The 20,003-nt window shown below is 44.4% G+C and overlaps 60 non-coding genes across 60 annotated transcripts; all 60 read right to left on the reverse strand.

Annotated features, from left to right (window-relative positions):
• Positions 1-638: 638 nt before the first annotated feature.
• LOC135706149 (5S ribosomal RNA) lies at positions 639-757 on the reverse strand. The gene has a single exon (XR_010518117.1). It is a non-coding gene; the product is annotated as a 5S ribosomal RNA (ribosomal RNA).
• A 208-nt stretch (positions 758-965) lies between these two features.
• On the reverse strand, positions 966-1,086 carry LOC135706156 (5S ribosomal RNA). Its single transcript, XR_010518124.1, has one exon. It is a non-coding gene; the product is annotated as a 5S ribosomal RNA (ribosomal RNA).
• Positions 1,087-1,266: 180 nt separating this feature from the next.
• LOC135705896 (5S ribosomal RNA) lies at positions 1,267-1,385 on the reverse strand. The gene has a single exon (XR_010517880.1). It is a non-coding gene; the product is annotated as a 5S ribosomal RNA (ribosomal RNA).
• A 208-nt stretch (positions 1,386-1,593) lies between these two features.
• Positions 1,594-1,712, reverse strand: LOC135706015 (5S ribosomal RNA). The gene has a single exon (XR_010517991.1). It is a non-coding gene; the product is annotated as a 5S ribosomal RNA (ribosomal RNA).
• Positions 1,713-1,920: 208 nt separating this feature from the next.
• On the reverse strand, positions 1,921-2,041 carry LOC135706157 (5S ribosomal RNA). The gene has a single exon (XR_010518125.1). It is a non-coding gene; the product is annotated as a 5S ribosomal RNA (ribosomal RNA).
• Positions 2,042-2,221: 180 nt separating this feature from the next.
• Positions 2,222-2,340, reverse strand: LOC135706132 (5S ribosomal RNA). Its single transcript, XR_010518102.1, has one exon. It is a non-coding gene; the product is annotated as a 5S ribosomal RNA (ribosomal RNA).
• Positions 2,341-2,520: 180 nt separating this feature from the next.
• LOC135706168 (5S ribosomal RNA) lies at positions 2,521-2,639 on the reverse strand. The gene has a single exon (XR_010518135.1). It is a non-coding gene; the product is annotated as a 5S ribosomal RNA (ribosomal RNA).
• Positions 2,640-2,847: 208 nt separating this feature from the next.
• LOC135706154 (5S ribosomal RNA) lies at positions 2,848-2,967 on the reverse strand. The gene has a single exon (XR_010518122.1). It is a non-coding gene; the product is annotated as a 5S ribosomal RNA (ribosomal RNA).
• A 208-nt stretch (positions 2,968-3,175) lies between these two features.
• Positions 3,176-3,294, reverse strand: LOC135706179 (5S ribosomal RNA). Its single transcript, XR_010518146.1, has one exon. It is a non-coding gene; the product is annotated as a 5S ribosomal RNA (ribosomal RNA).
• A 208-nt stretch (positions 3,295-3,502) lies between these two features.
• LOC135705903 (5S ribosomal RNA) lies at positions 3,503-3,621 on the reverse strand. The gene has a single exon (XR_010517886.1). It is a non-coding gene; the product is annotated as a 5S ribosomal RNA (ribosomal RNA).
• Positions 3,622-3,829: 208 nt separating this feature from the next.
• LOC135705915 (5S ribosomal RNA) lies at positions 3,830-3,948 on the reverse strand. The gene has a single exon (XR_010517897.1). It is a non-coding gene; the product is annotated as a 5S ribosomal RNA (ribosomal RNA).
• Positions 3,949-4,156: 208 nt separating this feature from the next.
• Positions 4,157-4,275, reverse strand: LOC135705927 (5S ribosomal RNA). The gene has a single exon (XR_010517908.1). It is a non-coding gene; the product is annotated as a 5S ribosomal RNA (ribosomal RNA).
• Positions 4,276-4,483: 208 nt separating this feature from the next.
• On the reverse strand, positions 4,484-4,602 carry LOC135705939 (5S ribosomal RNA). The gene has a single exon (XR_010517919.1). It is a non-coding gene; the product is annotated as a 5S ribosomal RNA (ribosomal RNA).
• A 208-nt stretch (positions 4,603-4,810) lies between these two features.
• On the reverse strand, positions 4,811-4,929 carry LOC135705951 (5S ribosomal RNA). The gene has a single exon (XR_010517930.1). It is a non-coding gene; the product is annotated as a 5S ribosomal RNA (ribosomal RNA).
• A 208-nt stretch (positions 4,930-5,137) lies between these two features.
• On the reverse strand, positions 5,138-5,256 carry LOC135705962 (5S ribosomal RNA). Its single transcript, XR_010517941.1, has one exon. It is a non-coding gene; the product is annotated as a 5S ribosomal RNA (ribosomal RNA).
• Positions 5,257-5,464: 208 nt separating this feature from the next.
• LOC135705974 (5S ribosomal RNA) lies at positions 5,465-5,583 on the reverse strand. The gene has a single exon (XR_010517952.1). It is a non-coding gene; the product is annotated as a 5S ribosomal RNA (ribosomal RNA).
• A 180-nt stretch (positions 5,584-5,763) lies between these two features.
• LOC135705985 (5S ribosomal RNA) lies at positions 5,764-5,882 on the reverse strand. The gene has a single exon (XR_010517963.1). It is a non-coding gene; the product is annotated as a 5S ribosomal RNA (ribosomal RNA).
• A 208-nt stretch (positions 5,883-6,090) lies between these two features.
• Positions 6,091-6,209, reverse strand: LOC135705997 (5S ribosomal RNA). Its single transcript, XR_010517974.1, has one exon. It is a non-coding gene; the product is annotated as a 5S ribosomal RNA (ribosomal RNA).
• Positions 6,210-6,417: 208 nt separating this feature from the next.
• LOC135706009 (5S ribosomal RNA) lies at positions 6,418-6,536 on the reverse strand. Its single transcript, XR_010517985.1, has one exon. It is a non-coding gene; the product is annotated as a 5S ribosomal RNA (ribosomal RNA).
• A 208-nt stretch (positions 6,537-6,744) lies between these two features.
• On the reverse strand, positions 6,745-6,863 carry LOC135706022 (5S ribosomal RNA). The gene has a single exon (XR_010517997.1). It is a non-coding gene; the product is annotated as a 5S ribosomal RNA (ribosomal RNA).
• A 208-nt stretch (positions 6,864-7,071) lies between these two features.
• LOC135706033 (5S ribosomal RNA) lies at positions 7,072-7,190 on the reverse strand. Its single transcript, XR_010518008.1, has one exon. It is a non-coding gene; the product is annotated as a 5S ribosomal RNA (ribosomal RNA).
• A 208-nt stretch (positions 7,191-7,398) lies between these two features.
• On the reverse strand, positions 7,399-7,517 carry LOC135706044 (5S ribosomal RNA). The gene has a single exon (XR_010518019.1). It is a non-coding gene; the product is annotated as a 5S ribosomal RNA (ribosomal RNA).
• Positions 7,518-7,713: 196 nt separating this feature from the next.
• LOC135706056 (5S ribosomal RNA) lies at positions 7,714-7,832 on the reverse strand. The gene has a single exon (XR_010518030.1). It is a non-coding gene; the product is annotated as a 5S ribosomal RNA (ribosomal RNA).
• Positions 7,833-8,040: 208 nt separating this feature from the next.
• Positions 8,041-8,159, reverse strand: LOC135706067 (5S ribosomal RNA). Its single transcript, XR_010518041.1, has one exon. It is a non-coding gene; the product is annotated as a 5S ribosomal RNA (ribosomal RNA).
• A 207-nt stretch (positions 8,160-8,366) lies between these two features.
• Positions 8,367-8,485, reverse strand: LOC135706078 (5S ribosomal RNA). The gene has a single exon (XR_010518052.1). It is a non-coding gene; the product is annotated as a 5S ribosomal RNA (ribosomal RNA).
• A 207-nt stretch (positions 8,486-8,692) lies between these two features.
• On the reverse strand, positions 8,693-8,811 carry LOC135706118 (5S ribosomal RNA). The gene has a single exon (XR_010518089.1). It is a non-coding gene; the product is annotated as a 5S ribosomal RNA (ribosomal RNA).
• Positions 8,812-9,018: 207 nt separating this feature from the next.
• LOC135706090 (5S ribosomal RNA) lies at positions 9,019-9,137 on the reverse strand. The gene has a single exon (XR_010518063.1). It is a non-coding gene; the product is annotated as a 5S ribosomal RNA (ribosomal RNA).
• Positions 9,138-9,345: 208 nt separating this feature from the next.
• On the reverse strand, positions 9,346-9,464 carry LOC135706102 (5S ribosomal RNA). Its single transcript, XR_010518074.1, has one exon. It is a non-coding gene; the product is annotated as a 5S ribosomal RNA (ribosomal RNA).
• A 208-nt stretch (positions 9,465-9,672) lies between these two features.
• LOC135706113 (5S ribosomal RNA) lies at positions 9,673-9,791 on the reverse strand. The gene has a single exon (XR_010518085.1). It is a non-coding gene; the product is annotated as a 5S ribosomal RNA (ribosomal RNA).
• Positions 9,792-9,999: 208 nt separating this feature from the next.
• Positions 10,000-10,118, reverse strand: LOC135706125 (5S ribosomal RNA). The gene has a single exon (XR_010518096.1). It is a non-coding gene; the product is annotated as a 5S ribosomal RNA (ribosomal RNA).
• A 208-nt stretch (positions 10,119-10,326) lies between these two features.
• On the reverse strand, positions 10,327-10,445 carry LOC135706139 (5S ribosomal RNA). Its single transcript, XR_010518108.1, has one exon. It is a non-coding gene; the product is annotated as a 5S ribosomal RNA (ribosomal RNA).
• Positions 10,446-10,653: 208 nt separating this feature from the next.
• On the reverse strand, positions 10,654-10,772 carry LOC135706151 (5S ribosomal RNA). Its single transcript, XR_010518119.1, has one exon. It is a non-coding gene; the product is annotated as a 5S ribosomal RNA (ribosomal RNA).
• Positions 10,773-10,980: 208 nt separating this feature from the next.
• LOC135706159 (5S ribosomal RNA) lies at positions 10,981-11,099 on the reverse strand. The gene has a single exon (XR_010518127.1). It is a non-coding gene; the product is annotated as a 5S ribosomal RNA (ribosomal RNA).
• A 208-nt stretch (positions 11,100-11,307) lies between these two features.
• Positions 11,308-11,426, reverse strand: LOC135706160 (5S ribosomal RNA). The gene has a single exon (XR_010518128.1). It is a non-coding gene; the product is annotated as a 5S ribosomal RNA (ribosomal RNA).
• Positions 11,427-11,634: 208 nt separating this feature from the next.
• On the reverse strand, positions 11,635-11,753 carry LOC135706161 (5S ribosomal RNA). The gene has a single exon (XR_010518129.1). It is a non-coding gene; the product is annotated as a 5S ribosomal RNA (ribosomal RNA).
• A 208-nt stretch (positions 11,754-11,961) lies between these two features.
• Positions 11,962-12,080, reverse strand: LOC135706162 (5S ribosomal RNA). The gene has a single exon (XR_010518130.1). It is a non-coding gene; the product is annotated as a 5S ribosomal RNA (ribosomal RNA).
• A 208-nt stretch (positions 12,081-12,288) lies between these two features.
• LOC135706163 (5S ribosomal RNA) lies at positions 12,289-12,407 on the reverse strand. Its single transcript, XR_010518131.1, has one exon. It is a non-coding gene; the product is annotated as a 5S ribosomal RNA (ribosomal RNA).
• A 208-nt stretch (positions 12,408-12,615) lies between these two features.
• On the reverse strand, positions 12,616-12,734 carry LOC135706165 (5S ribosomal RNA). Its single transcript, XR_010518132.1, has one exon. It is a non-coding gene; the product is annotated as a 5S ribosomal RNA (ribosomal RNA).
• Positions 12,735-12,942: 208 nt separating this feature from the next.
• Positions 12,943-13,061, reverse strand: LOC135706166 (5S ribosomal RNA). Its single transcript, XR_010518133.1, has one exon. It is a non-coding gene; the product is annotated as a 5S ribosomal RNA (ribosomal RNA).
• A 208-nt stretch (positions 13,062-13,269) lies between these two features.
• LOC135706167 (5S ribosomal RNA) lies at positions 13,270-13,388 on the reverse strand. The gene has a single exon (XR_010518134.1). It is a non-coding gene; the product is annotated as a 5S ribosomal RNA (ribosomal RNA).
• Positions 13,389-13,584: 196 nt separating this feature from the next.
• LOC135706169 (5S ribosomal RNA) lies at positions 13,585-13,703 on the reverse strand. The gene has a single exon (XR_010518136.1). It is a non-coding gene; the product is annotated as a 5S ribosomal RNA (ribosomal RNA).
• Positions 13,704-13,899: 196 nt separating this feature from the next.
• LOC135706170 (5S ribosomal RNA) lies at positions 13,900-14,018 on the reverse strand. The gene has a single exon (XR_010518137.1). It is a non-coding gene; the product is annotated as a 5S ribosomal RNA (ribosomal RNA).
• Positions 14,019-14,214: 196 nt separating this feature from the next.
• On the reverse strand, positions 14,215-14,333 carry LOC135706171 (5S ribosomal RNA). The gene has a single exon (XR_010518138.1). It is a non-coding gene; the product is annotated as a 5S ribosomal RNA (ribosomal RNA).
• Positions 14,334-14,529: 196 nt separating this feature from the next.
• On the reverse strand, positions 14,530-14,648 carry LOC135706172 (5S ribosomal RNA). The gene has a single exon (XR_010518139.1). It is a non-coding gene; the product is annotated as a 5S ribosomal RNA (ribosomal RNA).
• A 208-nt stretch (positions 14,649-14,856) lies between these two features.
• On the reverse strand, positions 14,857-14,975 carry LOC135706119 (5S ribosomal RNA). Its single transcript, XR_010518090.1, has one exon. It is a non-coding gene; the product is annotated as a 5S ribosomal RNA (ribosomal RNA).
• A 207-nt stretch (positions 14,976-15,182) lies between these two features.
• On the reverse strand, positions 15,183-15,301 carry LOC135706173 (5S ribosomal RNA). The gene has a single exon (XR_010518140.1). It is a non-coding gene; the product is annotated as a 5S ribosomal RNA (ribosomal RNA).
• A 207-nt stretch (positions 15,302-15,508) lies between these two features.
• Positions 15,509-15,627, reverse strand: LOC135706120 (5S ribosomal RNA). Its single transcript, XR_010518091.1, has one exon. It is a non-coding gene; the product is annotated as a 5S ribosomal RNA (ribosomal RNA).
• Positions 15,628-15,834: 207 nt separating this feature from the next.
• Positions 15,835-15,953, reverse strand: LOC135706174 (5S ribosomal RNA). Its single transcript, XR_010518141.1, has one exon. It is a non-coding gene; the product is annotated as a 5S ribosomal RNA (ribosomal RNA).
• A 196-nt stretch (positions 15,954-16,149) lies between these two features.
• LOC135706175 (5S ribosomal RNA) lies at positions 16,150-16,268 on the reverse strand. Its single transcript, XR_010518142.1, has one exon. It is a non-coding gene; the product is annotated as a 5S ribosomal RNA (ribosomal RNA).
• Positions 16,269-16,475: 207 nt separating this feature from the next.
• LOC135706176 (5S ribosomal RNA) lies at positions 16,476-16,594 on the reverse strand. The gene has a single exon (XR_010518143.1). It is a non-coding gene; the product is annotated as a 5S ribosomal RNA (ribosomal RNA).
• Positions 16,595-16,790: 196 nt separating this feature from the next.
• LOC135706177 (5S ribosomal RNA) lies at positions 16,791-16,909 on the reverse strand. The gene has a single exon (XR_010518144.1). It is a non-coding gene; the product is annotated as a 5S ribosomal RNA (ribosomal RNA).
• Positions 16,910-17,116: 207 nt separating this feature from the next.
• Positions 17,117-17,235, reverse strand: LOC135706121 (5S ribosomal RNA). Its single transcript, XR_010518092.1, has one exon. It is a non-coding gene; the product is annotated as a 5S ribosomal RNA (ribosomal RNA).
• Positions 17,236-17,442: 207 nt separating this feature from the next.
• On the reverse strand, positions 17,443-17,561 carry LOC135706178 (5S ribosomal RNA). Its single transcript, XR_010518145.1, has one exon. It is a non-coding gene; the product is annotated as a 5S ribosomal RNA (ribosomal RNA).
• Positions 17,562-17,769: 208 nt separating this feature from the next.
• LOC135706181 (5S ribosomal RNA) lies at positions 17,770-17,888 on the reverse strand. The gene has a single exon (XR_010518147.1). It is a non-coding gene; the product is annotated as a 5S ribosomal RNA (ribosomal RNA).
• A 196-nt stretch (positions 17,889-18,084) lies between these two features.
• On the reverse strand, positions 18,085-18,203 carry LOC135706122 (5S ribosomal RNA). The gene has a single exon (XR_010518093.1). It is a non-coding gene; the product is annotated as a 5S ribosomal RNA (ribosomal RNA).
• A 207-nt stretch (positions 18,204-18,410) lies between these two features.
• LOC135706182 (5S ribosomal RNA) lies at positions 18,411-18,529 on the reverse strand. The gene has a single exon (XR_010518148.1). It is a non-coding gene; the product is annotated as a 5S ribosomal RNA (ribosomal RNA).
• A 207-nt stretch (positions 18,530-18,736) lies between these two features.
• Positions 18,737-18,855, reverse strand: LOC135706123 (5S ribosomal RNA). Its single transcript, XR_010518094.1, has one exon. It is a non-coding gene; the product is annotated as a 5S ribosomal RNA (ribosomal RNA).
• Positions 18,856-19,062: 207 nt separating this feature from the next.
• On the reverse strand, positions 19,063-19,181 carry LOC135706183 (5S ribosomal RNA). Its single transcript, XR_010518149.1, has one exon. It is a non-coding gene; the product is annotated as a 5S ribosomal RNA (ribosomal RNA).
• A 196-nt stretch (positions 19,182-19,377) lies between these two features.
• On the reverse strand, positions 19,378-19,496 carry LOC135706184 (5S ribosomal RNA). Its single transcript, XR_010518150.1, has one exon. It is a non-coding gene; the product is annotated as a 5S ribosomal RNA (ribosomal RNA).
• Positions 19,497-19,703: 207 nt separating this feature from the next.
• Positions 19,704-19,822, reverse strand: LOC135706124 (5S ribosomal RNA). The gene has a single exon (XR_010518095.1). It is a non-coding gene; the product is annotated as a 5S ribosomal RNA (ribosomal RNA).
• Between the last annotated feature and the right edge of the window lie 181 nt (positions 19,823-20,003).

Consider the following 20,003-nt stretch of genomic DNA (forward strand, 5'->3'; position numbering starts at 1 on the left):
AAACCATTTGTTGTATATTTCAATCATTTGCGTTATCGTTTATTTATGGTATTTTTTTATTAGGGTTAGTCTGAACACTAAACAAACATTACATTGTGTTTCACGCATGAATTTAAGCAATAATTATAAACAATATCATCGCTATTATTTATATCACCGGAAGGAAAAAAGAGAAAAAAAAGGCCAACGACACGTGACGTTCCCAAAGTACTATGGAGTGTATACCCCCGGGAATATAAACGTTTTTACTGTGAACTCTAAAAATTACGCCGTTCAAACTAAAAATTTATCAAACGTCATTTAGCACATGGAATGGAGAATAGCGATATGGAACGATGAAAAACGGAACACACAAAAACTTGCCATTCTGATTTTCGTAGAGTTACTAGAGTTACTTAATCTTCGGTGATCGAACGAGAACCGTTTAACGAGTTTTAACCTGCATACCCATCAAGTGGGTGGTGCACGTGAAATTCGATTCAAATCGAATGGGTTCTAATCTTCTAAGAGAATGCAAAATGACAACTTATATGAAATCAAATTCACTCGTACAAACGGAAGGCATCTCGCTTCCCTAATGGCAACATAGCAATAATCCTGAGTTCGAATCCACCTTCGGGACGACTAAAAAGCAAAAAGGCCAACGACACGCGACGTTCCCAAGCGGTCACCCATCTAAGTACTAATCGCGCCCAATGTTGCTTAACTTCGGTGATCGGACGAGAACGGGTGTTTTCAACATGGTATGATCGTTGACGAAGGCAGACAGCATAGGAGGGAGTTTTATGCTGCATTCCCATCAAGTGGGTGGTGCACGTGAAATTCGATTCTAATCGAATGGGGCTAATATCTGCTAAGAGAATGCAAAATGACAACTAATATGAAATCAAATTCACTATCTCTAATGGCAAAATAGCAATAATCCTGAGTTCGAATCCACCTTCGGGACGACTAAAAAGCAAAAAGGCCAACGACACGCGACGTTCCCAAGCGGTCACCCATCTAAGTGTACTAATCGCGCCCAATGTTGCTTAACTTCGGTGATCGGACGAGAACCGGTGTTTTCAACATGGTATGATCGTTGACGAAGGCAGACAGCATAGGAGGGAGTTTTATGCTGCATTCCCATCAAGTGGGTGGTGCACGTGAAATTCGATTCTAATCGAATGGGGCTAATATCTGCTAAGAGAAATTCACTATCTCTAATGGCAAAATAGCAATAATCCTGAGTTCGAATCCACCTTCGGGACGACTAAAAAGCAAAAAGGCCAACGACACGCGACGTTCCCAAGCGGTCACCCATCTAAGTACTAATCGCGCCCAATGTTGCTTAACTTCGGTGATCGGACGAGAACCGGTGTTTTCAACATGGTATGATCGTTGACGAAGGCAGACAGCATAGGAGGGAGTTTTATGCTGCATTCCCATCAAGTGGGTGGTGCACGTGAAATTCGATTCTAATCGAATGGGGCTAATATCTGCTAAGAGAATGCAAAATGACAACTAATATGAAATCAAATTCACTATCTCTAATGGCAAAATAGCAATAATCCTGAGTTCGAATCCACCTTCGGGACGACTAAAAAGCAAAAAGGCCAACGACACGCGACGTTCCCAAGCGGTCACCCATCTAAGTACTAATCGCGCCCAATGTTGCTTAACTTCGGTGATCGGACGAGAACCGGTGTTTTCAACATGGTATGATCGTTGACGAAGGCAGACAGCATAGGAGGGAGTTTTATGCTGCATTCCCATCAAGTGGGTGGTGCACGTGAAATTCGATTCTAATCGAATGGGGCTAATATCTGCTAAGAGAATGCAAAATGACAACTAATATGAAATCAAATTCACTATCTCTAATGGCAAAATAGCAATAATCCTGAGTTCGAATCCACCTTCGGGACGACTAAAAAGCAAAAAGGCCAACGACACGCGACGTTCCCAAGCGGTCACCCATCTAAGTGTACTAATCGCGCCCAATGTTGCTTAACTTCGGTGATCGGACGAGAACCGGTGTTTTCAACATGGTATGATCGTTGACGAAGGCAGACAGCATAGGAGGGAGTTTTATGCTGCATTCCCATCAAGTGGGTGGTGCACGTGAAATTCGATTCTAATCGAATGGGGCTAATATCTGCTAAGAGAAATTCACTATCTCTAATGGCAAAATAGCAATAATCCTGAGTTCGAATCCACCTTCGGGACGACTAAAAAGCAAAAAGGCCAACGACACGCGACGTTCCCAAGCGGTCACCCATCTAAGTACTAATCGCGCCCAATGTTGCTTAACTTCGGTGATCGGACGAGAACCGGTGTTTTCAACATGGTATGATCGTTGACGAAGGCAGACAGCATAGGAGGGAGTTTTATGCTGCATTCCCATCAAGTGGGTGGTGCACGTGAAATTCGATTCTAATCGAATGGGGCTAATATCTGCTAAGAGAAATTCACTATCTCTAATGGCAAAATAGCAATAATCCTGAGTTCGAATCCACCTTCGGGACGACTAAAAAGCAAAAAGGCCAACGACACGCGACGTTCCCAAGCGGTCACCCATCTAAGTACTAATCGCGCCCAATGTTGCTTAACTTCGGTGATCGGACGAGAACCGGTGTTTTCAACATGGTATGATCGTTGACGAAGGCAGACAGCATAGGAGGGAGTTTTATGCTGCATTCCCATCAAGTGGGTGGTGCACGTGAAATTCGATTCTAATCGAATGGGGCTAATATCTGCTAAGAGAATGCAAAATGACAACTAATATGAAATCAAATTCACTATCTCTAATGGCAAAATAGCAATAATCCTGAGTTCGAATCCACCTTCGGGACGACTAAAAAGCAAAAAGGCCAACGACACGCGACGTTCCCAAGCGGTCACCCATCTAAGTACTAATCGCGCCCAATGTTGCTTTAACTTCGGTGATCGGACGAGAACCGGTGTTTTCAACATGGTATGATCGTTGACGAAGGCAGACAGCATAGGAGGGAGTTTTATGCTGCATTCCCATCAAGTGGGTGGTGCACGTGAAATTCGATTCTAATCGAATGGGGCTAATATCTGCTAAGAGAATGCAAAATGACAACTAATATGAAATCAAATTCACTATCTCTAATGGCAAAATAGCAATAATCCTGAGTTCGAATCCACCTTCGGGACGACTAAAAAGCAAAAAGGCCAACGACACGCGACGTTCCCAAGCGGTCACCCATCTAAGTACTAATCGCGCCCAATGTTGCTTAACTTCGGTGATCGGACGAGAACCGGTGTTTTCAACATGGTATGATCGTTGACGAAGGCAGACAGCATAGGAGGGAGTTTTATGCTGCATTCCCATCAAGTGGGTGGTGCACGTGAAATTCGATTCTAATCGAATGGGGCTAATATCTGCTAAGAGAATGCAAAATGACAACTAATATGAAATCAAATTCACTATCTCTAATGGCAAAATAGCAATAATCCTGAGTTCGAATCCACCTTCGGGACGACTAAAAAGCAAAAAGGCCAACGACACGCGACGTTCCCAAGCGGTCACCCATCTAAGTACTAATCGCGCCCAATGTTGCTTAACTTCGGTGATCGGACGAGAACCGGTGTTTTCAACATGGTATGATCGTTGACGAAGGCAGACAGCATAGGAGGGAGTTTTATGCTGCATTCCCATCAAGTGGGTGGTGCACGTGAAATTCGATTCTAATCGAATGGGGCTAATATCTGCTAAGAGAATGCAAAATGACAACTAATATGAAATCAAATTCACTATCTCTAATGGCAAAATAGCAATAATCCTGAGTTCGAATCCACCTTCGGGACGACTAAAAAGCAAAAAGGCCAACGACACGCGACGTTCCCAAGCGGTCACCCATCTAAGTACTAATCGCGCCCAATGTTGCTTAACTTCGGTGATCGGACGAGAACCGGTGTTTTCAACATGGTATGATCGTTGACGAAGGCAGACAGCATAGGAGGGAGTTTTATGCTGCATTCCCATCAAGTGGGTGGTGCACGTGAAATTCGATTCTAATCGAATGGGGCTAATATCTGCTAAGAGAATGCAAAATGACAACTAATATGAAATCAAATTCACTATCTCTAATGGCAAAATAGCAATAATCCTGAGTTCGAATCCACCTTCGGGACGACTAAAAAGCAAAAAGGCCAACGACACGCGACGTTCCCAAGCGGTCACCCATCTAAGTACTAATCGCGCCCAATGTTGCTTAACTTCGGTGATCGGACGAGAACCGGTGTTTTCAACATGGTATGATCGTTGACGAAGGCAGACAGCATAGGAGGGAGTTTTATGCTGCATTCCCATCAAGTGGGTGGTGCACGTGAAATTCGATTCTAATCGAATGGGGCTAATATCTGCTAAGAGAATGCAAAATGACAACTAATATGAAATCAAATTCACTATCTCTAATGGCAAAATAGCAATAATCCTGAGTTCGAATCCACCTTCGGGACGACTAAAAAGCAAAAAGGCCAACGACACGCGACGTTCCCAAGCGGTCACCCATCTAAGTACTAATCGCGCCCAATGTTGCTTAACTTCGGTGATCGGACGAGAACCGGTGTTTTCAACATGGTATGATCGTTGACGAAGGCAGACAGCATAGGAGGGAGTTTTATGCTGCATTCCCATCAAGTGGGTGGTGCACGTGAAATTCGATTCTAATCGAATGGGGCTAATATCTGCTAAGAGAATGCAAAATGACAACTAATATGAAATCAAATTCACTATCTCTAATGGCAAAATAGCAATAATCCTGAGTTCGAATCCACCTTCGGGACGACTAAAAAGCAAAAAGGCCAACGACACGCGACGTTCCCAAGCGGTCACCCATCTAAGTACTAATCGCGCCCAATGTTGCTTAACTTCGGTGATCGGACGAGAACCGGTGTTTTCAACATGGTATGATCGTTGACGAAGGCAGACAGCATAGGAGGGAGTTTTATGCTGCATTCCCATCAAGTGGGTGGTGCACGTGAAATTCGATTCTAATCGAATGGGGCTAATATCTGCTAAGAGAATGCAAAATGACAACTAATATGAAATCAAATTCACTATCTCTAATGGCAAAATAGCAATAATCCTGAGTTCGAATCCACCTTCGGGACGACTAAAAAGCAAAAAGGCCAACGACACGCGACGTTCCCAAGCGGTCACCCATCTAAGTACTAATCGCGCCCAATGTTGCTTAACTTCGGTGATCGGACGAGAACCGGTGTTTTCAACATGGTATGATCGTTGACGAAGGCAGACAGCATAGGAGGGAGTTTTATGCTGCATTCCCATCAAGTGGGTGGTGCACGTGAAATTCGATTCTAATCGAATGGGGCTAATATCTGCTAAGAGAATGCAAAATGACAACTAATATGAAATCAAATTCACTATCTCTAATGGCAAAATAGCAATAATCCTGAGTTCGAATCCACCTTCGGGACGACTAAAAAGCAAAAAGGCCAACGACACGCGACGTTCCCAAGCGGTCACCCATCTAAGTACTAATCGCGCCCAATGTTGCTTAACTTCGGTGATCGGACGAGAACCGGTGTTTTCAACATGGTATGATCGTTGACGAAGGCAGACAGCATAGGAGGGAGTTTTATGCTGCATTCCCATCAAGTGGGTGGTGCACGTGAAATTCGATTCTAATCGAATGGGGCTAATATCTGCTAAGAGAAATTCACTATCTCTAATGGCAAAATAGCAATAATCCTGAGTTCGAATCCACCTTCGGGACGACTAAAAAGCAAAAAGGCCAACGACACGCGACGTTCCCAAGCGGTCACCCATCTAAGTACTAATCGCGCCCAATGTTGCTTAACTTCGGTGATCGGACGAGAACCGGTGTTTTCAACATGGTATGATCGTTGACGAAGGCAGACAGCATAGGAGGGAGTTTTATGCTGCATTCCCATCAAGTGGGTGGTGCACGTGAAATTCGATTCTAATCGAATGGGGCTAATATCTGCTAAGAGAATGCAAAATGACAACTAATATGAAATCAAATTCACTATCTCTAATGGCAAAATAGCAATAATCCTGAGTTCGAATCCACCTTCGGGACGACTAAAAAGCAAAAAGGCCAACGACACGCGACGTTCCCAAGCGGTCACCCATCTAAGTACTAATCGCGCCCAATGTTGCTTAACTTCGGTGATCGGACGAGAACCGGTGTTTTCAACATGGTATGATCGTTGACGAAGGCAGACAGCATAGGAGGGAGTTTTATGCTGCATTCCCATCAAGTGGGTGGTGCACGTGAAATTCGATTCTAATCGAATGGGGCTAATATCTGCTAAGAGAATGCAAAATGACAACTAATATGAAATCAAATTCACTATCTCTAATGGCAAAATAGCAATAATCCTGAGTTCGAATCCACCTTCGGGACGACTAAAAAGCAAAAAGGCCAACGACACGCGACGTTCCCAAGCGGTCACCCATCTAAGTACTAATCGCGCCCAATGTTGCTTAACTTCGGTGATCGGACGAGAACCGGTGTTTTCAACATGGTATGATCGTTGACGAAGGCAGACAGCATAGGAGGGAGTTTTATGCTGCATTCCCATCAAGTGGGTGGTGCACGTGAAATTCGATTCTAATCGAATGGGGCTAATATCTGCTAAGAGAATGCAAAATGACAACTAATATGAAATCAAATTCACTATCTCTAATGGCAAAATAGCAATAATCCTGAGTTCGAATCCACCTTCGGGACGACTAAAAAGCAAAAAGGCCAACGACACGCGACGTTCCCAAGCGGTCACCCATCTAAGTACTAATCGCGCCCAATGTTGCTTAACTTCGGTGATCGGACGAGAACCGGTGTTTTCAACATGGTATGATCGTTGACGAAGGCAGACAGCATAGGAGGGAGTTTTATGCTGCATTCCCATCAAGTGGGTGGTGCACGTGAAATTCGATTCTAATCGAATGGGGCTAATATCTGCTAAGAGAATGCAAAATGACAACTAATATGAAATCAAATTCACTATCTCTAATGGCAAAATAGCAATAATCCTGAGTTCGAATCCACCTTCGGGACGACTAAAAAGCAAAAAGGCCAACGACACGCGACGTTCCCAAGCGGTCACCCATCTAAGTACTAATCGCGCCCAATGTTGCTTAACTTCGGTGATCGGACGAGAACCGGTGTTTTCAACATGGTATGATCGTTGACGAAGGCAGACAGCATAGGAGGGAGTTTTATGCTGCATTCCCATCAAGTGGGTGGTGCACGTGAAATTCGATTCTAATCGAATGGGGCTAATATCTGCTAAGAGAATGCAAAATGACAACTAATATGAAATCAAATTCACTATCTCTAATGGCAAAATAGCAATAATCCTGAGTTCGAATCCACCTTCGGGACGACTAAAAAGCAAAAAGGCCAACGACACGCGACGTTCCCAAGCGGTCACCCATCTAAGTACTAATCGCGCCCAATGTTGCTTAACTTCGGTGATCGGACGAGAACCGGTGTTTTCAACATGGTATGATCGTTGACGAAGGCAGACAGCATAGGAGGGAGTTTTATGCTGCATTCCCATCAAGTGGGTGGTGCACGTGAAATTCGATTCTAATCGAATGGGGCTAATATCTTCTAAGAGAATGCAAAATGACATCAAATTCACTATCTCTAATGGCAAAATAGCAATAATCCTGAGTTCGAATCCACCTTCGGGACGACTAAAAAGCAAAAAGGCCAACGACACGCGACGTTCCCAAGCGGTCACCCATCTAAGTACTAATCGCGCCCAATGTTGCTTAACTTCGGTGATCGGACGAGAACCGGTGTTTTCAACATGGTATGATCGTTGACGAAGGCAGACAGCATAGGAGGGAGTTTTATGCTGCATTCCCATCAAGTGGGTGGTGCACGTGAAATTCGATTCTAATCGAATGGGGCTAATATCTGCTAAGAGAATGCAAAATGACAACTAATATGAAATCAAATTCACTATCTCTAATGGCAAAATAGCAATAATCCTGAGTTCGAATCCACCTTCGGGACGACTAAAAAGCAAAAAGGCCAACGACACGCGACGTTCCCAAGCGGTCACCCATCTAAGTACTAATCGCGCCCAATGTTGCTTAACTTCGGTGATCGGACGAGAACCGGTGTTTTCAACATGGTATGATCGTTGACGAAGGCAGATAGCATAGGAGGGAGTTTTATGCTGCATTCCCATCTAGTGGGTGGTGCACGTGAAATTCGATTCTAATCGAATGCAAAATGACAACTAATATTAAATCAAATTCACTCCTACAAACGGAAGGCATCTCTCTTTCCTAATGGCAAAATAGCAATAATCCTGAGTTCGAATCCACCTTCGGGACGACTAAAAAGCAAAAAGGCCAACGACACGCGACGTTCCCAAGCGGTCACCCATCTAAGTACTAATCGCGCCCAATGTTGCTTAACTTCGGTGATCGGACGAGAACCGGTGTTTTCAACATGGTATGATCGTTGACGAAGGCAGATAGCATAGGAGGGAGTTTTATGCTGCATTCCCATCTAGTGGGTGGTGCACGTGAAATTCGATTCTAATCGAATGCAAAATGACAACTAATATTAAATCAAATTCACTCCTACAAACGGAAGGCATCTCTCTTTCCTAATGGCAAAATAGCAATAATCCTGAGTTCGAATCCACCTTCGGGACGACTAAAAAGCAAAAAGGCCAACGACACGCGACGTTCCCAAGCGGTCACCCATCTAAGTACTAATCGCGCCCAATGTTGCTTAACTTCGGTGATCGGACGAGAACCGGTGTTTTCAACATGGTATGATCGTTGAAGAAGGCAGACAGCATAGGAGGGAGTTTTATGCTGCATTCCCATCTAGTGGGTGGTGCACGTGAAATTCGATTCTAATCGAATACAAAATGACAACTAATATGAAATCAAATTCACTCGTACAAACGGAAGGCATCTCTCTTTCCTAATGGCAAAATAGCAATAATCCTGAGTTCGAATCCACCTTCGGGACGACTAAAAAGCAAAAAGGCCAACGACACGCGACGTTCCCAAGCGGTCACCCATCTAAGTACTAATCGCGCCCAATGTTGCTTAACTTCGGTGATCGGACGAGAACCGGTGTTTTCAACATGGTATGATCGTTGACGAAGGCAGACAGCATAGGAGGGAGTTTTATGCTGCATTCCCATCAAGTGGGTGGTGCACGTGAAATTCGATTCTAATCGAATGGGGCTAATATCTGCTAAGAGAATGCAAAATGACAACTAATATGAAATCAAATTCACTATCTCTAATGGCAAAATAGCAATAATCCTGAGTTCGAATCCACCTTCGGGACGACTAAAAAGCAAAAAGGCCAACGACACGCGACGTTCCCAAGCGGTCACCCATCTAAGTACTAATCGCGCCCAATGTTGCTTAACTTCGGTGATCGGACGAGAACCGGTGTTTTCAACATGGTATGATCGTTGACGAAGGCAGACAGCATAGGAGGGAGTTTTATGCTGCATTCCCATCAAGTGGGTGGTGCACGTGAAATTCGATTCTAATCGAATGGGGCTAATATCTGCTAAGAGAATGCAAAATGACAACTAATATGAAATCAAATTCACTATCTCTAATGGCAAAATAGCAATAATCCTGAGTTCGAATCCACCTTCGGGACGACTAAAAAGCAAAAAGGCCAACGACACGCGACGTTCCCAAGCGGTCACCCATCTAAGTACTAATCGCGCCCAATGTTGCTTAACTTCGGTGATCGGACGAGAACCGGTGTTTTCAACATGGTATGATCGTTGACGAAGGCAGACAGCATAGGAGGGAGTTTTATGCTGCATTCCCATCTAGTGGGTGGTGCACGTGAAATTCGATTCTAATCGAATGGGGCTAATATCTGCTAAGAGAATGCAAAATGACAACTAATATGAAATCAAATTCACTATCTCTAATGGCAAAATAGCAATAATCCTGAGTTCGAATCCACCTTCGGGACGACTAAAAAGCAAAAAGGCCAACGACACGCGACGTTCCCAAGCGGTCACCCATCTAAGTACTAATCGCGCCCAATGTTGCTTAACTTCGGTGATCGGACGAGAACCGGTGTTTTCAACATGGTATGATCGTTGACGAAGGCAGACAGCATAGGAGGGAGTTTTATGCTGCATTCCCATCAAGTGGGTGGTGCACGTGAAATTCGATTCTAATCGAATGGGGCTAATATCTGCTAAGAGAATGCAAAATGACAACTAATATGAAATCAAATTCACTATCTCTAATGGCAAAATAGCAATAATCCTGAGTTCGAATCCACCTTCGGGACGACTAAAAAGCAAAAAGGCCAACGACACGCGACGTTCCCAAGCGGTCACCCATCTAAGTACTAATCGCGCCCAATGTTGCTTAACTTCGGTGATCGGACGAGAACCGGTGTTTTCAACATGGTATGATCGTTGACGAAGGCAGACAGCATAGGAGGGAGTTTTATGCTGCATTCCCATCAAGTGGGTGGTGCACGTGAAATTCGATTCTAATCGAATGGGGCTAATATCTGCTAAGAGAATGCAAAATGACAACTAATATGAAATCAAATTCACTATCTCTAATGGCAAAATAGCAATAATCCTGAGTTCGAATCCACCTTCGGGACGACTAAAAAGCAAAAAGGCCAACGACACGCGACGTTCCCAAGCGGTCACCCATCTAAGTACTAATCGCGCCCAATGTTGCTTAACTTCGGTGATCGGACGAGAACCGGTGTTTTCAACATGGTATGATCGTTGACGAAGGCAGACAGCATAGGAGGGAGTTTTATGCTGCATTCCCATCAAGTGGGTGGTGCACGTGAAATTCGATTCTAATCGAATGGGGCTAATATCTGCTAAGAGAATGCAAAATGACAACTAATATGAAATCAAATTCACTATCTCTAATGGCAAAATAGCAATAATCCTGAGTTCGAATCCACCTTCGGGACGACTAAAAAGCAAAAAGGCCAACGACACGCGACGTTCCCAAGCGGTCACCCATCTAAGTACTAATCGCGCCCAATGTTGCTTAACTTCGGTGATCGGACGAGAACCGGTGTTTTCAACATGGTATGATCGTTGACGAAGGCAGACAGCATAGGAGGGAGTTTTATGCTGCATTCCCATCAAGTGGGTGGTGCACGTGAAATTCGATTCTAATCGAATGGGGCTAATATCTGCTAAGAGAATGCAAAATGACAACTAATATGAAATCAAATTCACTATCTCTAATGGCAAAATAGCAATAATCCTGAGTTCGAATCCACCTTCGGGACGACTAAAAAGCAAAAAGGCCAACGACACGCGACGTTCCCAAGCGGTCACCCATCTAAGTACTAATCGCGCCCAATGTTGCTTAACTTCGGTGATCGGACGAGAACCGGTGTTTTCAACATGGTATGATCGTTGACGAAGGCAGACAGCATAGGAGGGAGTTTTATGCTGCATTCCCATCAAGTGGGTGGTGCACGTGAAATTCGATTCTAATCGAATGGGGCTAATATCTGCTAAGAGAATGCAAAATGACAACTAATATGAAATCAAATTCACTATCTCTAATGGCAAAATAGCAATAATCCTGAGTTCGAATCCACCTTCGGGACGACTAAAAAGCAAAAAGGCCAACGACACGCGACGTTCCCAAGCGGTCACCCATCTAAGTACTAATCGCGCCCAATGTTGCTTAACTTCGGTGATCGGACGAGAACCGGTGTTTTCAACATGGTATGATCGTTGACGAAGGCAGACAGCATAGGAGGGAGTTTTATGCTGCATTCCCATCAAGTGGGTGGTGCACGTGAAATTCGATTCTAATCGAATGGGGCTAATATCTGCTAAGAGAATGCAAAATGACAACTAATATGAAATCAAATTCACTATCTCTAATGGCAAAATAGCAATAATCCTGAGTTCGAATCCACCTTCGGGACGACTAAAAAGCAAAAAGGCCAACGACACGCGACGTTCCCAAGCGGTCACCCATCTAAGTACTAATCGCGCCCAATGTTGCTTAACTTCGGTGATCGGACGAGAACCGGTGTTTTCAACATGGTATGATCGTTGACGAAGGCAGACAGCATAGGAGGGAGTTTTATGCTGCATTCCCATCAAGTGGGTGGTGCACGTGAAATTCGATTCTAATCGAATGGGGCTAATATCTGCTAAGAGAATGCAAAATGACAACTAATATGAAATCAAATTCACTATCTCTAATGGCAAAATAGCAATAATCCTGAGTTCGAATCCACCTTCGGGACGACTAAAAAGCAAAAAGGCCAACGACACGCGACGTTCCCAAGCGGTCACCCATCTAAGTACTAATCGCGCCCAATGTTGCTTAACTTCGGTGATCGGACGAGAACCGGTGTTTTCAACATGGTATGATCGTTGACGAAGGCAGACAGCATAGGAGGGAGTTTTATGCTGCATTCCCATCAAGTGGGTGGTGCACGTGAAATTCGATTCTAATCGAATGGGGCTAATATCTTCTAAGAGAATGCAAAATGACAGCTAATATGAAATCAAATTCACTATCTCCAATGGCAAAATAGCAATAATCCTGAGTTCGAATCCACCTTCGGGACGACTAAAAAGCAAAAAGGCCAACGACACGCGACGTTCCCAAGCGGTCACCCATCTAAGTACTAATCGCGCCCAATGTTGCTTAACTTCGGTGATCGGACGAGAACCGGTGTTTTCAACATGGTATGATCGTTGACGAAGGCAGACAGCATAGGAGGGAGTTTTATGCTGCATTCCCATCAAGTGGGTGGTGCACGTGAAATTCGATTCTAATCGAATGGGGCTAATATCTGCTAAGAGAATGCAAAATGACAACTAATATGAAATCAAATTCACTATCTCTAATGGCAAAATAGCAATAATCCTGAGTTCGAATCCACCTTCGGGACGACTAAAAAGCAAAAAGGCCAACGACACGCGACGTTCCCAAGCGGTCACCCATCTAAGTACTAATCGCGCCCAATGTTGCTTAACTTCGGTGATCGGACGAGAACCGGTGTTTTCAACATGGTATGATCGTTGACGAAGGCAGACAGCATAGGAGGGAGTTTTATGCTGCATTCCCATCAAGTGGGTGGTGCACGTGAAATTCGATTCTAATCGAATGGGGCTAATATCTGCTAAGAGAATGCAAAATGACAACTAATATGAAATCAAATTCACTATCTCTAATGGCAAAATAGCAATAATCCTGAGTTCGAATCCACCTTCGGGACGACTAAAAAGCAAAAAGGCCAACGACACGCGACGTTCCCAAGCGGTCACCCATCTAAGTACTAATCGCGCCCAATGTTGCTTAACTTCGGTGATCGGACGAGAACCGGTGTTTTCAACATGGTATGATCGTTGACGAAGGCAGACAGCATAGGAGGGAGTTTTATGCTGCATTCCCATCAAGTGGGTGGTGCACGTGAAATTCGATTCTAATCGAATGGGGCTAATATCTGCTAAGAGAATGCAAAATGACATCAAATTCACTATCTCTAATGGCAAAATAGCAATAATCCTGAGTTCGAATCCACCTTCGGGACGACTAAAAAGCAAAAAGGCCAACGACACGCGACGTTCCCAAGCGGTCACCCATCTAAGTACTAATCGCGCCCAATGTTGCTTAACTTCGGTGATCGGACGAGAACCGGTGTTTTCAACATGGTATGATCGTTGACGAAGGCAGACAGCATAGGAGGGAGTTTTATGCTGCATTCCCATCTAGTGGGTGGTGCACGTGAAATTCGATTCTAATCGAATGGGGCTAATATCTTCTAAGAGAATGCAAAATGACATCAAATTCACTATCTCTAATGGCAAAATAGCAATAATCCTGAGTTCGAATCCACCTTCGGGACGACTAAAAAGCAAAAAGGCCAACGACACGCGACGTTCCCAAGCGGTCACCCATCTAAGTACTAATCGCGCCCAATGTTGCTTAACTTCGGTGATCGGACGAGAACCGGTGTTTTCAACATGGTATGATCGTTGACGAAGGCGGACAGCATAGGAGGGAGTTTTATGCTGCATTCCCATCTAGTGGGTGGTGCACGTGAAATTCGATTCTAATCGAATGGGGCTAATATCTTCTAAGAGAATGCAAAATGACATCAAATTCACTATCTCTAATGGCAAAATAGCAATAATCCTGAGTTCGAATCCACCTTCGGGACGACTAAAAAGCAAAAAGGCCAACGACACGCGACGTTCCCAAGCGGTCACCCATCTAAGTACTAATCGCGCCCAATGTTGCTTAACTTCGGTGATCGGACGAGAACCGGTGTTTTCAACATGGTATGATCGTTGACGAAGGCGGACAGCATAGGAGGGAGTTTTATGCTGCATTCCCATCTAGTGGGTGGTGCACGTGAAATTCGATTCTAATCGAATGGGGCTAATATCTTCTAAGAGAATGCAAAATGACATCAAATTCACTATCTCTAATGGCAAAATAGCAATAATCCTGAGTTCGAATCCACCTTCGGGACGACTAAAAAGCAAAAAGGCCAACGACACGCGACGTTCCCAAGCGGTCACCCATCTAAGTACTAATCGCGCCCAATGTTGCTTAACTTCGGTGATCGGACGAGAACCGGTGTTTTCAACATGGTATGATCGTTGACGAAGGCAGACAGCATAGGAGGGAGTTTTATGCTGCATTCCCATCAAGTGGGTGGTGCACGTGAAATTCGATTCTAATCGAATGGGGCTAATATCTGCTAAGAGAATGCAAAATGACAACTAATATGAAATCAAATTCACTATCTCTAATGGCAAAATAGCAATAATCCTGAGTTCGAATCCACCTTCGGGACGACTAAAAAGCAAAAAGGCCAACGACACGCGACGTTCCCAAGCGGTCACCCATCTAAGTACTAATCGCGCCCAATGTTGCTTAACTTCGGTGATCGGACGAGAACCGGTGTTTTCAACATGGTATGATCGTTGAAGAAGGCAGACAGCATAGGAGGGAGTTTTATGCTGCATTCCCATCTAGTGGGTGGTGCACGTGAAATTCGATTCTAATCGAATACAAAATGACAACTAATATGAAATCAAATTCACTCGTACAAACGGAAGGCATCTCTCTTTCCTAATGGCAAAATAGCAATAATCCTGAGTTCGAATCCACCTTCGGGACGACTAAAAAGCAAAAAGGCCAACGACACGCGACGTTCCCAAGCGGTCACCCATCTAAGTACTAATCGCGCCCAATGTTGCTTAACTTCGGTGATCGGACGAGAACCGGTGTTTTCAACATGGTATGATCGTTGACGAAGGCAGATAGCATAGGAGGGAGTTTTATGCTGCATTCCCATCTAGTGGGTGGTGCACGTGAAATTCGATTCTAATCGAATGCAAAATGACAACTAATATTAAATCAAATTCACTCGTACAAACGGAAGGCATCTCTCTTTCCTAATGGCAAAATAGCAATAATCCTGAGTTCGAATCCACCTTCGGGACGACTAAAAAGCAAAAAGGCCAACGACACGCGACGTTCCCAAGCGGTCACCCATCTAAGTACTAATCGCGCCCAATGTTGCTTAACTTCGGTGATCGGACGAGAACCGGTGTTTTCAACATGGTATGATCGTTGAAGAAGGCAGACAGCATAGGAGGGAGTTTTATGCTGCATTCCCATCTAGTGGGTGGTGCACGTGAAATTCGATTCTAATCGAATACAAAATGACAACTAATATGAAATCAAATTCACTCCTACAAACGGAAGGCATCTCTCTTTCCTAATGGCAAAATAGCAATAATCCTGAGTTCGAATCCACCTTCGGGACGACTAAAAAGCAAAAAGGCCAACGACACGCGACGTTCCCAAGCGGTCACCCATCTAAGTACTAATCGCGCCCAATGTTGCTTAACTTCGGTGATCGGACGAGAACCGGTGTTTTCAACATGGTATGATCGTTGACGAAGGCGGACAGCATAGGAGGGAGTTTTATGCTGCATTCCCATCTAGTGGGTGGTGCACGTGAAATTCGATTCTAATCGAATGGGGCTAATATCTTCTAAGAGAATGCAAAATGACATCAAATTCACTATCTCTAATGGCAAAATAGCAATAATCCTGAGTTCGAATCCACCTTCGGGACGACTAAAAAGCAAAAAGGCCAACGACACGCGACGTTCCCAAGCGGTCACCCATCTAAGTACTAATCGCGCCCAATGTTGCTTAACTTCGGTGATCGGACGAGAACCGGTGTTTTCAACATGGTATGATCGTTGACGAAGGCAGATAGCATAGGAGGGAGTTTTATGCTGCATTCCCATCTAGTGGGTGGTGCACGTGAAATTCGATTCTAATCGAATGCAAAATGACAACTAATATTAAATCAAATTCACTCCTACAAACGGAAGGCATCTCTCTTTCCTAATGGCAAAATAGCAATAATCCTGAGTTCGAATCCACCTTCGGGACGACTAAAAAGCAAAAAGGCCAACGACACGCGACGTTCCCAAGCGGTCACCCATCTAAGTACTAATCGCGCCCAATGTTGCTTAACTTCGGTGATCGGACGAGAACCGGTGTTTTCAACATGGTATGATCGTTGACGAAGGCGGACAGCATAGGAGGGAGTTTTATGCTGCATTCCCATCTAGTGGGTGGTGCACGTGAAATTCGATTCTAATCGAATGGGGCTAATATCTTCTAAGAGAATGCAAAATGACATCAAATTCACTATCTCTAATGGCAAAATAGCAATAATCCTGAGTTCGAATCCACCTTCGGGACGACTAAAAAGCAAAAAGGCCAACGACACGCGACGTTCCCAAGCGGTCACCCATCTAAGTACTAATCGCGCCCAATGTTGCTTAACTTCGGTGATCGGACGAGAACCGGTGTTTTCAACATGGTATGATCGTTGACGAAGGCAGATAGCATAGGAGGGAGTTTTATGCTGCATTCCCATCTAGTGGGTGGTGCACGTGAAATTCGATTCTAATCGAATGCAAAATGACAACTAATATTAAATCAAATTCACTCGTACAAACGGAAGGCATCTCTCTTTCCTAATGGCAAAATAGCAATAATCCTGAGTTCGAATCCACCTTCGGGACGACTAAAAAGCAAAAAGGCCAACGACACGCGACGTTCCCAAGCGGTCACCCATCTAAGTACTAATCGCGCCCAATGTTGCTTAACTTCGGTGATCGGACGAGAACCGGTGTTTTCAACATGGTATGATCGTTGAAGAAGGCAGACAGCATAGGAGGGAGTTTTATGCTGCATTCCCATCTAGTGGGTGGTGCACGTGAAATTCGATTCTAATCGAATACAAAATGACAACTAATATGAAATCAAATTCACTCGTACAAACGGAAGGCATCTCTCTTTCCTAATGGCAAAATAGCAATAATCCTGAGTTCGAATCCACCTTCGGGACGACTAAAAAGCAAAAAGGCCAACGACACGCGACGTTCCCAAGCGGTCACCCATCTAAGTACTAATCGCGCCCAATGTTGCTTAACTTCGGTGATCGGACGAGAACCGGTGTTTTCAACATGGTATGATCGTTGACGAAGGCAGACAGCATAGGAGGGAGTTTTATGCTGCATTCCCATCAAGTGGGTGGTGCACGTGAAATTCGATTCTAATCGAATGGGGCTAATATCTGCTAAGAGAATGCAAAATGACAACTAATATGAAATCAAATTCACTATCTCTAATGGCAAAATAGCAATAATCCTGAGTTCGAATCCACCTTCGGGACGACTAAAAAGCAAAAAGGCCAACGACACGCGACGTTCCCAAGCGGTCACCCATCTAAGTACTAATCGCGCCCAATGTTGCTTAACTTCGGTGATCGGACGAGAACCGGTGTTTTCAACATGGTATGATCGTTGACGAAGGCAGGCAGCATAGGAGGGAGTTTTATGCTGCATTCCCATCAAGTGGGTGGTGCACGTGAAATTCGATTCTAATCGAATGGGGCTAATATCTTCTAAGAGAATGCAAAATGACATCAAATTCACTATCTCTAATGGCAAAATAGCAATAATCCTGAGTTCGAATCCACCTTCGGGACGACTAAAAAGCAAAAAGGCCAACGACACGCGACGTTCCCAAGCGGTCACCCATCTAAGTACTAATCGCGCCCAATGTTGCTTAACTTCGGTGATCGGACGAGAACCGGTGTTTTCAACATGGTATGATCGTTGAAGAAGGCAGACAGCATAGGAGGGAGTTTTATGCTGCATTCCCATCTAGTGGGTGGTGCACGTGAAATTCGATTCTAATCGAATACAAAATGACAACTAATATGAAATCAAATTCACTCGTACAAACGGAAGGCATCTCTCTTTCCTAATGGCAAAATAGCAATAATCCTGAGTTCGAATCCACCTTCGGGACGACTAAAAAGCAAAAAGGCCAACGACACGCGACGTTCCCAAGCGGTCACCCATCTAAGTACTAATCGCGCCCAATGTTGCTTAACTTCGGTGATCGGACGAGAACCGGTGTTTTCAACATGGTATGATCGTTGACGAAGGCAGATAGCATAGGAGGGAGTTTTATGCTGCATTCCCATCTAGTGGGTGGTGCACGTGAAATTCGATTCTAATCGAATGCAAAATGACAACTAATATTAAATCAAATTCACTCGTACAAACGGAAGGCATCTCTCTTTCCTAATGGCAAAATAGCAATAATCCTGAGTTCGAATCCACCTTCGGGACGACTAAAAAGCAAAAAGGCCAACGACACGCGACGTTCCCAAGCGGTCACCCATCTAAGTACTAATCGCGCCCAATGTTGCTTAACTTCGGTGATCGGACGAGAACCGGTGTTTTCAACATGGTATGATCGTTGAAGAAGGCAGACAGCATAGGAGGGAGTTTTATGCTGCATTCCCATCTAGTGGGTGGTGCACGTGAAATTCGATTCTAATCGAATACAAAATGACAACTAATATGAAATCAAATTCACTCCTACAAACGGAAGGCATCTCTCTTTCCTAATGGCAAAATAGCAATAATCCTGAGTTCGAATCCACCTTCGGGACGACTAAAAAGCAAAAAGGCCAACGACACGCGACGTTCCCAAGCGGTCACCCATCTAAGTACTAATCGCGCCCAATGTTGCTTAACTTCGGTGATCGGACGAGAACCGGTGTTTTCAACATGGTATGATCGTTGACGAAGGCGGACAGCATAGGAGGGAGTTTTATGCTGCATTCCCATCTAGTGGGTGGTGCACGTGAAATTCGATTCTAATCGAATGGGGCTAATATCTTCTAAGAGAATGCAAAATGACATCAAATTCACTATCTCTAATGGCAAAATAGCAATAATCCTGAGTTCGAATCCACCTTCGGGACGACTAAAAAGCAAAAAGGCCAACGACACGCGACGTTCCCAAGCGGTCACCCATCTAAGTACTAATCGCGCCCAATGTTGCTTAACTTCGGTGATCGGACGAGAACCGGTGTTTTCAACATGGTATGATCGTTGACGAAGGCAGATAGCATAGGAGGGAGTTTTATGCTGCATTCCCATCTAGTGGGTGGTGCACGTGAAATTCGATTCTAATCGAATGCAAAATGACAACTAATATTAAATCAAATTCACTCCTACAAACGGAAGGCATCTCTCTTTCCTAATGGCAAAATAGCAATAATCCTGAGTTCGAATCCACCTTCGGGACGACTAAAAAGCAAAAAGGCCAACGACACGCGACGTTCCCAAGCGGTCACCCATCTAAGTACTAATCGCGCCCAATGTTGCTTAACTTCGGTGATCGGACGAGAACCGGTGTTTTCAACATGGTATGATCGTTGAAGAAGGCAGACAGCATAGGAGGGAGTTTTATGCTGCATTCCCATCTAGTGGGTGGTGCACGTGAAATTCGATTCTAATCGAATACAAAATGACAACTAATATGAAATCAAATTCACTCGTACAAACGGAAGGCATCTCTCTTTCCTAATGGCAAAATAGCAATAATCCTGAGTTCGAATCCA

This window comes from Ochlerotatus camptorhynchus, unplaced genomic scaffold, assembly GCF_037179485.1.
Source record: "Ochlerotatus camptorhynchus isolate MF236.1 unplaced genomic scaffold, CSIRO-AGI_Acam_v1.1 ptg000274l, whole genome shotgun sequence".
Taxonomy (NCBI): Eukaryota; Metazoa; Arthropoda; class Insecta; order Diptera; family Culicidae; genus Ochlerotatus; species Ochlerotatus camptorhynchus.